Source organism: Peromyscus maniculatus, chromosome 3 (genome assembly GCF_049852395.1).
Source record: "Peromyscus maniculatus bairdii isolate BWxNUB_F1_BW_parent chromosome 3, HU_Pman_BW_mat_3.1, whole genome shotgun sequence".
Lineage (NCBI taxonomy): Eukaryota > Metazoa > Chordata > Mammalia > Rodentia > Cricetidae > Peromyscus > Peromyscus maniculatus.
The window spans coordinates 153,112,972-153,128,612 of record NC_134854.1 but is presented as its reverse complement, the minus strand read 5'-3'; the positions used below and the strand labels follow the sequence as shown (position 1 = coordinate 153,128,612).

Genomic DNA, 15,641 nt, shown 5'->3' with positions numbered 1-15,641 from the left:
GATTAAAAGTATCGAAGCAATCACTGGGAGAGTTCTTTGCCCTTATTAAGAAGGTGAGTCCTTGGTTCCCTGAGGAAGGCTTCCTTACTCTGCCAGATTGGAAATGTGTGGGGAAGGAAATGAAAAAATATGAGGAGAAAGATGGTGAAGGGGAACTCCCTCCCTGTGCATATCCATTGTGGTTGCAGATGAGAGAGTTACTAACTGACTACTGAATCATAAATCAGTTCAAGTAAGCCCTCCTCAAGTAGTAAGGAGCTGTTATCAGAAGGTGCCTGTTATGTGAAAGTCAAGAATGATGATGACAATGATAATTGAGACCGACATGAGGAGGCAGCTAAGTATGGCCTCTCTGAGGATAGGGACCAATATCATGATCACTTCTCTCCTATTAAGGTTGTAAAACAAAAACCTAAAAGATGCTCTCTGATTGCTTCTGGCTTTAGAGGAGCTATGTAAAAAAAAAAAAAAAAGAAAAAGAAAAAAAACAAGACAAACTAGAGATACTACATTCACCATCCCAGTGATGGAAATCTTAGATGGGGAAGAACCTGTTTGGGAACGTATTCCCCTTAAGACTCTTAAAGAATTATAGGCAGCTGTTAAAACAGCTGGTCCATCAGCACCCTATACCATCCAGGTATTGGACATGATTGCCAGTTTATGGCTTACACGTTATGACTGACATCAGACAGCAAAGGCAACCTTGAGTCCAGGGAATTATATCCTCTAGAGGACAGATTATGAGGATAGGTCTAAAGAGACTGTGGCTTCCTTTAGAAGAAGAAGGAGGAGGAGGAGGAGGAGGAGGAGGAGGAGGAGGAGGAGGAGGAGGAGGAGGAGGAGGAGGAGGAGGAGAAGAAGAAGAAGAAGAAGAAGAAGAAGAAGAAGAAGAAGAAGAAGAAGAAGAAGAAGAAGAAGAAGAAGAAGAAGAAGAAGAAGAAGAAGAGCCAAACCAGATATGGATATGCTTTTGGGGACAGGAGCTTATGCCACCCCTCAGTCTCAGACCTTCATTCCTAAAGATGTCCTGGAGGCTATTACTCTTACTTAATACAGTCAATGCATGAAAAAAATTGCCTCTTCCTGGAACCAAGGGAACTGCTCTCTCAGGTATAAGGCAATCCAATGAGGAGCCCTATCAAGACTTTGTCTCTAGACTAGAAGAGGCAGTTAATAGAATGATGCCCCCCTCAGAGGGGACTGACATGCTCCTTAAACAGTTGGCATGGGAAAGTGCCAACCCCCTATGTCAAGATCTTATCAGACCTATAAAAAGGCAGGTACTCTACAGGATTATATTAAGGCTTGCATGGATGCCTCACCAACAGTTGTCCAAGGTATGACATATGCTGCAGCTATGAAAGGACAGAGATTTATCGCTTATGTAAAGAAAACATAATGGGGCGGCAATAATCAATCTCCAAAACCCACCTGTTTCAAATATGGACAAGCAGGCCACAAGCGAAAGACATGTACAAAACAAGACAACAAGGACCGTAAAAATACCGCTCCTAGATTATGTTCACGGTGTCAAAAAAAAAAAAAGACACTAAAAAATAAATACAAATCCAAGTTCCACAAAGATAAAACTCCTTTAACAACAACAAAAAAAAAGTGATAAGAACACTAACTCAAAAAACTAGAAGAGGGGGCATCCTCTCAGCCCCAATAATTCAAGAGAGGCTAAAACAGACCTCGACCCTGAGGCTCCAGAATTTACTATCCATGACTTACCTAGAGCAACACCTGGTAGTACAAAACTAGATCTTACAAGTTCAAAGGACGTCATCCTCTCTTCATGGGATGGAATGACTACAGTTTCCACTAAAGTGTCGGGTAAATTACCACAAGATACAGTGGGACTTATCATTGGAAGAAGCTCCAATTATAAAAAAACATTTCAAAGTCATACCAGATATGGTAGATTCAAATAATCAAAGAGAGATTAAGATCCCTTTTAGCTGGCCTCAGAGAGTTAAGTTTTACCCCCTCAGATAAAAAGTCTAATACTAGCCGACGCTGTGGATTCCTTTCATGTTCTATGCTGCTGGAGGCTGGACCTCCAGGCAACAATAACTGGCTCGTCAAAAACAGAGATATTAAAAAGATAATCAAAAAGACTGACAAGGGCAGAGCGGCAGCTCTTCTCGGAGATGGTCCAAGATGGAGGCATCCCCTAAAAATTGTCCATATAAAAAGAGACAACCCTCTAATCGTCGTCACAACTAGGACCTCACTAAGGGTACACTGCAAACCCCTCCCCCTCTGCCAGGTATAAAAAAAAGAGACTAAATAAAAAGATAAAAATATAAATATAAAAGAGATAAATATATATTGATATCCTTAAAATTTTCCCTTAAAAAAATAATAATGTACTGATACTTAGATTGTCTATATAAATGTCATTTGTTTCTGTCTACTAACCTCCCTTATTTACCTGGAGAGAAGGAGAGAGAGACATAACATGGGCCACCTCCCTCCCTCTGTAGCTCTCTTGATATCAGGACTGCAGCCAGCCAGTGGCTCACACGGGGGGGGGGGGGGGGTGTCAGGTGGGCAAAGATGTGAGCTCTAGACAGGACAATGGGGACTGTCTGCAATTGACAAAAACTGTGTGAACACTAAACAAAAAATCTGACTTTAGTCAGAGGAGTTAACAATAACCTTTTTTCAAAAACACTGACAGCCAAGGACACACTCTATGCCCACTGCTCCCCCTCCCTTCCTTCCTAAGCCAAGTTCTTCACTATGATAACTTCAAGGTCTTTCCTGCATGCCAGCAACTTCTCGTTAACCCTTTTCTGTCCTAATATTACTTTTTAAAAAAAATGCTAAATTACTAGTTCAAGATACCAAAAATATATGCTTTTATTTTCACAATAAATAAATAAAAATTTACATGAGTTTTGGTCACAAATACTTGCCATCATTTAAAAAAATTGGTTTCAAATTATTGTTAGTTAAGATAAAAATTTAAATAAATGATTTTTTGATTAAAAAAAGTTTAAAATATAAAAATGTAAAGGGTTAAACATGTCATATAGATTTAAATATGTAATATTTTAGGTCTAAATAAATAGTTTAAAATATAATACTTTAAAGTCTAACTTTAAAGTTTAAATAAATTATAAAGTTTAAATATAAGTAAAATTTATATAAAATCTAAAATATAAAGATTTAAAATATAAAAATATAAAAAAATTAAAAATATAATATACAAATTATTAAAATTTATAAAAACAAGGTATAAAGGACTAAAAATAAAAAACTTAAATAATAATTAAAAATAACTTAAAATATATAAAAAAATAAAACATGTTTCAGATTTCTCTCTCTTACTATTCTACTGTTATATTGAGACTCCAAAATTTTCATAATTTTACTCTAACAAAATTCCATTTAAAATTTTTATCTCTTTAAAAAGGTTCTTACAGGCTTCAAGAGATCTAAACCCTCCAATGCCTACAAACAAAAACAAACTTCAAAAAAATACTATCAGTCTATAGTTAGTTTCCCCAACTGCCTATTTCCTTGAGAGACACATCTTTTCTTCCCTCTCTAAATATTAAAACTCCCCTTTCTCATCTGCCAAAACCATACACTTAAAATCTCCAAATATACACTTGAAAAAAATTTTTCCTCTTCAAAATTTTTTAAACTCATGTTCTGTCCATTAATATATATTTATTCCAACAAATTTCTAATCACTTAAACGTTAAAAACTACTCAAACAGCTGCCTACATGCCCCTAGCCTCAGATGGTCCAACATCATCTGGACAAATAAAACAGTCTACTCTTCCTGGTCTTGGTCAACATGATGACCTTTTGGGTCCCCAGCTATGCCCCAAATTTCAACAAAAAATATTGAGATGATTACATTGCCCCTTATCATTCATTTATTTACAAAAGACTAAAATATTGATTTCCTAACCTAAGATATACAACTGAGGTTCCTATTTAACATATACTATCAAAACATTACTAATATTCTCAATAGACTAAAAGATTTACTACTACTTTAATTTTATACATCACTATATTTATTACTACTATAAAAACTGTTACTACATTAATTTTAGACATATCTGCCTTAATAACTATTATTACCACCTTTACTGTAACTACCACCGCCTTAATACAAAAAATCCATACTGAACATTTTGTAAATAAATTAAATAAGAATGTTACCTTAACTTTGTCAAAACAGTCCCTTATAGATAAAAAATTAAAGACAAAGATTAATATATTGAAAAATGATACTGAATCTTAAACAAGATTTGACTAATATTCAAAATAGGTTAAAAACTAAATGTCATACTACATAGAAATATAATTATGTCACTCCTCTGCCTTATAACACAAATCAAAGTTTAAAAAGTAAAAAATCATCTACAAAAAATCTTAAAAAATTCAAATACCACACATAACATAAAAACTTTACAAAAAAAATCACTACTATAAACAAAGCTCATTTAAAAAATGACTCTTTAGATGCCTTAGCTCATGATCTTAAATCAGATGTTCACTCTTTTAATCCCTAGACTAAACACAATACTTTGCATTCATTAAAATATTGATTCTTATTTTTCTTTTAGTTGTACTATTATTTTCTTGTCTTTTCAAAATTATCCTACGTTCCATACACACAATGAGACATGATCTGCTAAAACTACATCTTAAAAAAAAAATGCCACACCAACTCCAGTGTCGTCTATGTGACATGAACAATTATGTCTATAATAGCAGACAGGAGATATGTGTCCCACGAGACAAAGCTCCCTAGAGGTCCCTGACAAAGTGCCGGAATTATGCTTCCTTCTAAAAAAAAAAAAATGTACTTCACAGATCATGAGCTCCCTGGACTATGGGTTCTGCATAACTACTTTTCTGACAATGTTCTAATTAATCTAGGAAGCACAGCCAAAATTAATAAATGCTTGGACTGTGATCTATAGAGGAAAGGAAAAGCTAGACATGGATCTTAATTAAATATAACAGAATGAGCTATTTTTTTAAACCCCAAGACGCTAATAAAGAAAGTATAACAGTTCAGGCACGTTTAGGGAATGAACACTCACCCACTAGGTATCATTTAGCAATCCCAAATAAAGTGATTTATGATAGAAAAAATATCTCCTAGGAGACAGATGGTGGGCTCCTCCATTGAGGAAGTTCAGCATGGGAAACTTAAGGACTACAGTAGATTCAAACCACTTCTGAGTGTATTGTTTGTCTGTCATTCACCGAATCCTTGTCTTCCTGACTACCCAAGCCCTGGTTCTCCTATGGTTGTGGTACCCCAGATGGGCCAGTCCATGGCAGGATAGCTCCTGGTACCCCTGCCAGGGTTCCCTCAAACAGACCAAGCTAAACAAATGTCTCCCACATGTAGAGAGCCTAGTTCAGTCTCATGTAGGCTCCCAGCTATTGATCTCAAAAGTCCATGGCCTCCCACCAGCATGACTCATTTGTCTCCATGGTCTCCTCAACATGATATTAACACTTTCTTGCTCACATAATCCCTCTTCCCTCACTTCCACTGAACTCCTAGATCATGGCCTGGTACTTCTTAGCTGTACATTTCTGCATCTGCTTTCATTAGTTACTGGCTGAAGGCTCTATGATGTCAGTTAGGATATTCACCAATCTGATTACAGGGGAAGGCCAGTTCAAGCACTCTCTCCACTATTGCTAGTAGTCTTAGCTGGGATCATCCTGTTGATTCCTAGGAATTTTCCTACCTCCACAATGGCTCCCTCTATCAAGATATATTTTTGTTGGTATACCACAATGACCCTCCCCACAGCTTGACCATACATTTCCCTCATGTTCTCATCCCCCATCTCCTCTCCTCTATTACTTCCCTCCCCCCCACCTCCAGTTTACTCAGGAGACCTCATCATTTTCACATTCCTGCAGTGATCCATGTGGGCCTCTTAGGGTCCTATTTGTTACTTAGCTTCTCTGAATCTGTGGGTTGTAGTCGGAGTATACTTTGGTTTACATCTAGTATCCACTTATGAGTGATCACACATCAGGTTTGCATTTCTAAGTCTGGTTTAGCTCACTCAGGATGATTATTTCTAAATCCACCCTTTATCTGCAAATTTCTTGATGTCATTATTTTTTGCACCTGAGTAGTACTCCATTGTGGAAATGTACCATATTTTCTTTATCCATTCTTCAGCTAGTAGACATCTAGGTGGTTTCCAGGTAGTGGCTATTCTGAATATTCTGCTATGAACTTATTTGAGCAAGTGTCCTTGTAGTATGATTGAGTATCTTTTGGGTATATGCCCAAGAGCGATATGGTTGGATCTTGAGGTAGATTGATTGGTTTGCTAAGAAATAGCCATAATAATTCCATAGTGGCTGTACAAGTTGTCACTCCCACAAGCAGTGGAGGACTGTTCCCTGAACTCCACAGCCTCTCCAAAATAAGGTGCCCTCAGTTTTTTGTTTTTATTTTATTTTTTATTTTTTTTAAATATTTTTATTTTATACTTAATTTAATTTTACCTTTCTGGCACAGATTCCCCTATCCTCCCTCCTCCCAACCCACAATCTTCCATCCCAATACATCCCCCATTTCCATCTCCACCAGGGCAAGGTCTCCCCTGGGGAGTCAGCCCAGGCTGGTCCAGTTCACTCCACCCTACACCAAGACTGAGCAAATTGTCTCAGCATAGGCCCTAGGTTCCAAAAAGCCAGCTCATGCACCAAGGACAGGTCCAGGTTCCACTGCCTGGGGCCTCCTAAACAATTCAAGGTAATCAGCTGTCTCACTTATCTAGAGGGCCTCCTCCAGTTCTATGGGGGCTCCTCAGCTATTGGTTCACAGTTCATCTGTTTCCACTAGTTTGGCTATTTGTTCCTGTGCTTTTTCCCATCATGGTCTCAATATCTCTTGCTTTCATAATTCCTCCTCTCTCTGGCTGATTGGACTCCTGGAGCTCCACCTGGGGTTTGGCCATGGATCTCTGCATCTGCTTCCATCAGTCACTGGATGGGAGTCTATTTTATTTTTTCATCTTAGCCCTTCTGACAGGTGTAAGATGGTATCTGAGAGTAATTTGATTTGAATTTCCATGATTTCTAAGGATTATGAGCAATTTCTTGAATGTCTTTCAGCCATTTGAGATTCTTCTATTGAGATTTTCCTGTTTAGCTCTGCACCCCATTTTTCAGTCTATTTTTGGTATTTTGATGCCTACACTCTTGAGTTCTTAATATACTTTGGAGATCAGTCCTCTGTCAGATGTGAGGTTGAGTAATGTTTTTGCCATTCTGAAGGCTGTCATTGTTTTGTCTTAATGACCATGTCCTTTGCCTTACAGAAGCTTCACCATTTCAGGAGGTCCCATTTATTAATTGCTTGTCACAATGTCTGTACTATGGTATTGTGTTGAGGAAGTGGTCTCCTGGGCCAATGCTTTTGAGCCTACTTCCCACTTTTTCTACTGTTACATTCAGGGTAACTGGATTTGTTGACATCTTTGATCCACTTGTACTTGAGTTTTGTGCATGGCTATAGTTATGGATCTATTTGCAATTCGCTATATGTTGACATTCAGTTGTGCCAGCACCATTTGTTGAAGATGCTTTCTTTTTCCATTGTACAGTTTTGACTTCTTTGTCAAAAATCAGGTACTCCAAGAGTCTGGATTAATGTCAGGGTCTTCAGTCCTATTCCATTGGTCCACATATCTGTTTTTTTGCCAATACAAAACTGTTTCTATTACTATAGGTCTATAGTAGAGCTTAAAAACAGGGATGGTGATGCCTCTAGAAGTTCCTTTATTATAAAGGATTGTTTTACCTATCCTGTTTTTTTTCCATATGAAGTTGAATGTTGTACTTTTGAGGTGTGCAAATATTTATGCTGGAATTTTGATGGGATTGCTTTGGGTAACATTGCCATTTTTATTATCTTCATCCTATTTGTCCATGAGAATGGGAGATCTTCCCATTTTCCTCAGGTTGTTTCTTCAAGATTTAAAGGTCTTGTCACACAGGTCTTTCACACATTTGGTTAGAATTATTCCAAGATATTTTGTATTACTTGTGGCTGTTTTAAGGGTTGATATTTCTCTGATTTCTTTCTCTTCCCAGTTATCTTTTGGGTGACTGATTTTTTTTTTAGTTAATCATGAATCCCACCTCATTACTGAAGGAGTTTATCAGTTGTAGAAGGAATTTCCTGGTAGCCTTTTTGGGATCACTCATGTATAATATCATATTACCTGAAAATAACAAAATTTAATTTCTTCCTTTCCAAATTTTATCTACTTTACCTCCTTTGTGTTGTCTTACTTCTCTAGCTAGAACTTTGAGTACTGTGTTCTATAGATTTGGAAAGAGTGTACAGCGTTGTCTTGCTCCTTACTTTAGTGGAATTCTTTTCTGTTTCTGTCCATTTAAATTGATGTTGGCTGTCAGGTTCCTATACATTGTATTTATTATATTTAGGTATTTTCCTTGTGTCCCTGATCTCTACAAGAACTTTATCAGGAAGCTGTGTAGGATTTTTTCAAAGGCTTTGTCAGCAGCTAATGAGATGATCATGTGATTTTTTTTCTTTCAGTCTGTTTATATGTTAGATTACATTGACAGATTTTCCTATGTTAACCATCCCTGTATCTCCTGGATAAAGCCTTCTTGATCATGTTGAATGATTTTTTTTGTTTTTGTTATTATTATTGATTCGGTTTTTCCAGTAATTTATTGAGTATTTTTCATAAAAGTTCATGAAGGAGATTGGTCTGTAATACTCTATCTTTGTTGCATCTTTGTTCAATTTTGGTATCAGTGTGACTGTCTATCCATAAAAAGAGTTTGGCAATGTTCCTTCTTTTTCTTCTATTTGTGGAACATTTTGAGGCACAATGGTATTAGATCTTTTTTGAAATTCTGTTAGAATTCTGCACTGAAACCAAATGGCCCTGAGTTTTTTGTTGTTGTTATTGTTCTAGTTTTGAGACATTTATAACTGCTTCTGATCACTCTATGAGATATTAGTCTATTTAAACTGTTTAGCTGGCCCGACTTCCCTTCTGGACCAGAGGTGAGTATCCAGGCCCAACCCGGACCCCATCCCTGGGCACCAGCCACTCTGGGAAGACCTGCACAACTTGGCCCGAGGTTCTGGCCACCAGGCAGGTCCCCTTCTAGCCCCACCGGGAGGGATCCCCTTCTCCAAGCCCCCCAGCAGCCCCTGCAATCTCCGCACCCTGCCCCCACGCCCATCTGCCCGAGACACCAGCCACCTCCTGAGACTTAGAGACCGGCCCCCAGCTCCCATCCTGCTCCTGACTTCCCTTCTTGACCAGAGACTTCTGGTCCAGATAAGATCTTCCATCCTGCCCCGGAGTTCCCATTTGGTCAAGAGAAATCCCATCTGGAAAAGAGAGAGAGATTTCCTGAATCTGTCAGCTCTTTCTGAACCAAGTACACTGATAAGACCAAGAAGGAACCACAAGGAGATGGGCAGACGTCAAAACAGAAGTAAATACAACAAAATAAAGAGCAATACAGCATCATCAGAACCTAGCCCGCCTCCAACATCGAGACCTGAACATCAAAAATTGGAAGAAGCAGAAGAAAGTAGCCTTATGAGTAACATCATGAAGAAGGTAGAGGCTTGTGTAGAAGAAAAGACAAGAAAATTGGAAGAATGCTGTAAACAACTAGAGGAAAGGGCAAACAAATTAGAAGAAAACAATAAAGTCCTGCAAGAAAGCAATAAAGTCCTGGAAGAAAACAATAAAGTCCTAGAAGAAAACAATAAAGTACTGAAAGAAAACAATAAAGTACTGGAAGAAAACAATAAAGTACTGAAAGAAAATCATGAAAAAGCAATGAAACAAACAAAGGAAACAGTCCAAGAACTGAAAAGGGAAATTGAAAAAATAAAGAAGACACAAACAGAGGGAATGCTGGAAATAGAAAACCTGAGTAAAAGATCGGGAACTTCAGATTCAAGTATAACCAACAGAATGCAAGAGATGGAAGAGAAGATCTCTGGCATTGAAGATACAGTAGAAGAAATAGTTTCATCAGTCGAAGGAAACATAAAGCCAACAAAGTCATGAACCAAAATGTCCAAGAAATTTGGGACACCATGAAAAGACCAAACCTACGAATTATAGGGATAGAAGAAGGTGAAGAATACCAACTCAAAGGCACAGAATATATATTCAACAAAATTATAGAAGAAAACTTTCACAACTTAAAGAAGGAAATGCCTATGAAGATACAAGAAGCCAATAGAGCATCAAACAGACTAGACCCCAAAAAAAAGTCCCCTCGACACATAATAATTAAACAACTAAATGTACAGAATAAAGAAAGAATATTAAGAGCAGCCAAGGAAAAAGGACAAGTGACTTATAAAGGTAAACCCATCAGAATAACACCCGACTTCTCAATGGAGACTTTGAAAGCCAGAAGGACCTGGACAGATGTAATGCAGACACTAAGAGACCATGGATGTCAGCCCAGACTAATATACCCAGCAAAACTTTCAATCACCATAGACGGAAGGAACAAGACTTTCGAAGGCAAAGCCAGATTTAAACAATACCTATCCACAAATCCAGCCCTACAGAAAGCACTAGAAGGAAAATTCCAAACAAAGGAAGTCAAATGCACACTCAAAGACACAGGCAATAGAAAAAGCCACAACAGTAAACCCCAAAGAAGAGAAGTACACACACACTACCACCAAAAATAACAGGGATGAACAATCACTGGTCATTAATATCCCTTAATATCAACGGACTTAATTCACCTATAAAAAGACATAAACTTACAGAATGGATATCAAAGCAGAACCCATCTTTCTGCTGCATACAAAAAACACATCTCAAATTCAAAGACAGATACTACCTAAGAATAAAAGACTGGGAAAAGACTTTCCAATCAAATGGTCTTAAGAAACAAGCAGGGGTAGCCATCCTGATATCCAACAAAATAGACTTCAAACTAAAAGCAATCAAAAGAGATCAAGAAGGGCATTACATCCTCATCACAGGAATGATCCACCAAGATGAAGTTTCAATTCTGAACATTTATGCCCCAAACACAAGGGCACCCACATATGTAAAAGAAACATTACTAAAGCTTAAACCACACATAAACCCCCACACATTAATAGTGGGAGGTCTCAACACCCCACTTTCACCACTGGACAGATCTCCCAAATTGAAACTTAACAGAGAAATAAAGGACTTAACTGATGTCATGACCCAGTTGGATCTAATAGATATCTACAGAACATTCCATCCTAACAAGAAAGAATATACCTTCTTCTCAGCACCCCATGGAACTTTCTCTAAAATCGACCACATACTTGGCCACAAAGCAAATCTCAACAGATACAAAACAATTGGAATAACCTCCTGTTTTCTATCAGACCACCATGGTTTAAAGTTAGATTTCAACAACAACAAAAACTACAGGAAACCTACAATCTCATGGAAACTGAATAATGCTCAACTGAATCACCAATGGGTTAAGGAAGAAATAAAGAAAGAAATTAAAGACTTCCTAGAGTTCAATGAAAATGAAGACACCACATACCCAAACTTATGGGACACTATGAAAGCAGTGCTAAGAGAGAAATTCATAGCACTAAATGCCCACATAAAGAAGTTGGAGAAATCCAACACTTAACAGCACATCTGAAAGCTCTAGAACAAGAAGAAGCAAAGTCTCCCAGGAAGAATAGATGCCAGGAAATTATCAAAGTGAGAGGTGAAATTAATAAATTAGAAACTAAGAGAATAATACAAAAAATTAATGAAACAAAGAGTTGGTTCTTTGAGAAAATCAACAAGATAGACAAGCCCTTATCCAAACTAACCAAAAGACAGAGAGAGAATCCAAGTCAACAAAATCAGAAATGAAAAGGGGGAAATAACAACAGACATTGAGGAAATCCAGAGAATTATCAGGTCATATTTCAAAAACCTCTACTCCACAAAACTGGAAAACCTAAAAGAAATGGACATTTTTCTGGATAGGTACCACATACCTAAGTTAAATCAAGACCAGATAAACTATTTAAATAGTCCATTAACCCCTAAGGAAATAGAAACAGTCATTAAAAGTCTACCAACCAAAAAAAGCCCAGGACCAGATGGTTTCAGCGAAGAATTCTACCAGATCTTCAAAGAAGAGTTAATACCAATACTCTCTAAATTGTTCCACATAATACAAACAGAAGGAACATTACCAAACTCCTTCTATGAGGCTACAATTACCCTGAATCCTAAACCAAACAAGGATACAACAAAGAAAGAGAACTACAGACCGATCTCCCTCATGAACATTGATGCAAAAATACTCAATAAAATACTGACAAACAGACTCCAAGAACACATAAGAACAATTATCCACCATGATCAAGTAGGCTTCATTCCAGGGATGCAAGGATGGTTCAACATACGAAAGTCCACCATATAAACAAACTCAAAGAAAAAAATCACATAATCATCTCACTAGATGCAGAAAAGTCATTTGACAAAATCCAACACCCCTTCATGATAAAAGTCTTGGAGCGATCAGGAATACAGGGAACATACCTAAACATAATAAAGGCAATTTACAGCAAGCCAACAGCCAACATCAAATTAAATGGAGAGAAACTCAAAGCAATTCCACTAAAATCAGGAATGAGGCAAGGCTGTCCACTCTCCCCATACTTATTCAATATAGTACTTGATGTTCTAGCCAGAGCAATAAGACAACATAAGGAGATTAAGGGGATACAAATTGGAAAGGAAAAAGTCAAGCTTTCCCTATTTGCAGATGACATGATAGTATACTTGAGTGACCCCAAAGATTCCACCCAGGAATTGATAAAGCTTATAAACACCTTCAGCAACATAGCAGGATACAAGATCAACTCAAAAAAATCAGTAGCCCTCCTATATACAATTGACAAACAGGCTGAGAAGGCAATTAGAGATACATCACCCTTTACAATAGCCACAAATGACATAAAATACCTTGGGGTAACACTAACCAAGCAAGTGAAGGACCTATATGATAAGAACTTTAAGTCCCTGAAAAAAGAAATTGAAGAAGATGTCAGAAAATGGAAAGATCTCCCATGCTCATGGATAGGCAGGGTTAACATAGTAAAAATGGCAATCTTACCAAAAGCAATCTACAGATTCAATGCAATCCCCATCAAAATACCAACACAATTCTTCACAGACCTGGAAAGAATGATACTCAACTTCATATGGAAAAACAAAAAACCCAGGATAGCCAAAAGAATCCTGTACAATAAAACAACCTCTGGAGGCATCACAATCCCTGACTTCAAGCTCTACTCTAGAGCTACAGTAATAAAAACAGCTTGGTATTGGCATAAAAGCCGACATGTGGACCAATGGAATCGAATTGAAGACCCTGACATTAACCCACACACCTATGGACATATAATTTTTGACAAAGAAGCCAAAAGTGTACAATGGAAAAAAGAAAGCATCTTCAACAAATGGTGCTGGCATAACTGGATATCAACATGTAGAAGGCTGCAAATAGATCCATATCTGTCACCGTGCACAAAACTTAAGTCCAAGTGGATCAAAGACCTCAACATAAATCCAGCTACTCTGAACCTGCTAGAAGAGAAAGTAGGAAGTAGTCTTGAACGCATTGGCATAGGAGATCACTTCCTAAATATAACACCAGTAGCACAGACACTGAAACAAACAATCAATAAATGGGACCTCTTGAAACTGAGCAGCTTTTGTAGAGCAAAGGATACAGTCAACAAGTCAAAGCAACAGCCTACAGAATGGGAAAAGATCTTCACCAACCCCACATCTGACAGAGGACTGATATCCAGAATATATAACGAACTCAAGAAATTAGACATCAAAAAGACCAACAGTCCAATTGAGAAATGGGCTTTAGAACTCAACAGAGAATTCGCAACATCCTTTTGTTAAGAATCCTGAATTCATGTTTTCACTTGAAATATCAAAGGCATTAGGAGCTGAATCAAATACACCGTATATTTGTAACATCACCCCTTCTGGCTCAACCAGAGGAGAGTCAGCAGGGAAAGCCTTCCCTGTGTAGTAGCTATTCTATCAGTACCTCTGAGAAAGTGAAACAAGAGGCAGACAGCAATATGATTTGTATGAGGAGAGCAGGTAGCACATGTGCTCCTGGGGTCATGCCCAGAATTGTGCCCCAAACTATACATCAGCCTTGCCAAAAGTGGGTTAAATTCTCCTGGGCCATTGCCTCCACAACAACCTTTTTGTATTATTTTCAGGCCTTGTCCCCTGAAGAAGTCACATGGCTCCCAGCACCCAGTGGCCTAAGACTTAAGGAAGGAAGTGGGTAGAAACTAAGGTCACCTTTATTAGACTGATCATTCTTTGAATGCATTCTTTGAGAGTCAAATCTCTGTGCAATCCACACTTCCTTTAAAAACCTCCTCAATCAAACTGCAGAGGCAATCATGCATTACTCCTCCAGTCAAGGAAATGGTCATTTTTGTTGAGTCTCTTGCTCAAACTGTTCTACTCATTTCATAGGCTTTTAATGGCACTTTCTTGTTCATATGTTAAGGTACTGTCTCCTAATTTACAGTAGACCCTCCCTTATATCACACAGAGAGCTATTTCCTGTCTCATTTGCATATTTAAATGATGAAATACAATGTTAGTTTTTGTATTTTAAATCTTGTTATTTTATGTATTTATATATAAATGACACTCATTTCATAATTCAGCTTATTAAATACAAAATAGTCTCAGAGGGATAAGTAAAATCCATGAAACAGAGACTTCAATTTGCATATTAATGAATTGTGAGAAGATATTTAGTCTGTACACATTCTGTAGACAAGCTAAATCTTACAGAGGCCACAGGAATGAATACTATAATGACATTTCTCATTTTACCACCACACATTCCTGAGGCACTCTGTAGTCTTTATTTAAGGAGAGAAGATGAAAATCACTTCTATACCAAGTAACCACTACTTGCAACAATTCTGCAGCTGGTAGCCTACAACAGGTACAGCAGAAGCAGTCTTGGAAATTGGCAGATATGCTGAGTGTGGCAGAAGGCATCCTCCTTTTTGTTGCCACTACTGAGGCTGTGCTGGTAGTTTTAAGGAATGCATTTATTGTACTTGTGAACTGCATAGCCTGGTTCAGGAACAAGAAGCTCTCTAAGATTGGCTTCATTCTCACTGGTTTGATGATTTCCAAGATATTTCTTTATCATATGGATAATCACTTTAGGTGAATGTGCAAAGGTTTACTTTCAGAATATTCTTATGTCTAGCAATCTAAGTGAATGTATCAGTTACATATGGGTAATTATTAACCACCTGAGCATCTGATTTGCCACTAGCCTCAACATCTTCTATTTGCTGAAGATAGCGAATTTTTCCCACTACATATTTCTCTGGTTAAAGAGGAGAGCTGATAAAGTTTTTGTCTTTCTAATGGGGTACTTAATTATAATATTGTTAGCTTTTTTTCCACTAGCTGGGAAGGTGATTAAAGATGTTAAAGATGTTAAAATGCATCATAGCATCCCAACCTGGCTGATATACCTGGAGAAAAGTGAGCTATTTACAAACTATGTTAAACATCTTTGA

The 15,641-nt window shown here is 37.6% G+C and overlaps 1 pseudogene; it reads left to right on the top strand.

Moving 5' to 3' along the window:
• Positions 1 to 15,082: 15,082 nt before the first annotated feature.
• Positions 15,083 to 15,641, top strand: LOC102925343 (taste receptor type 2 member 104-like; annotated as a pseudogene).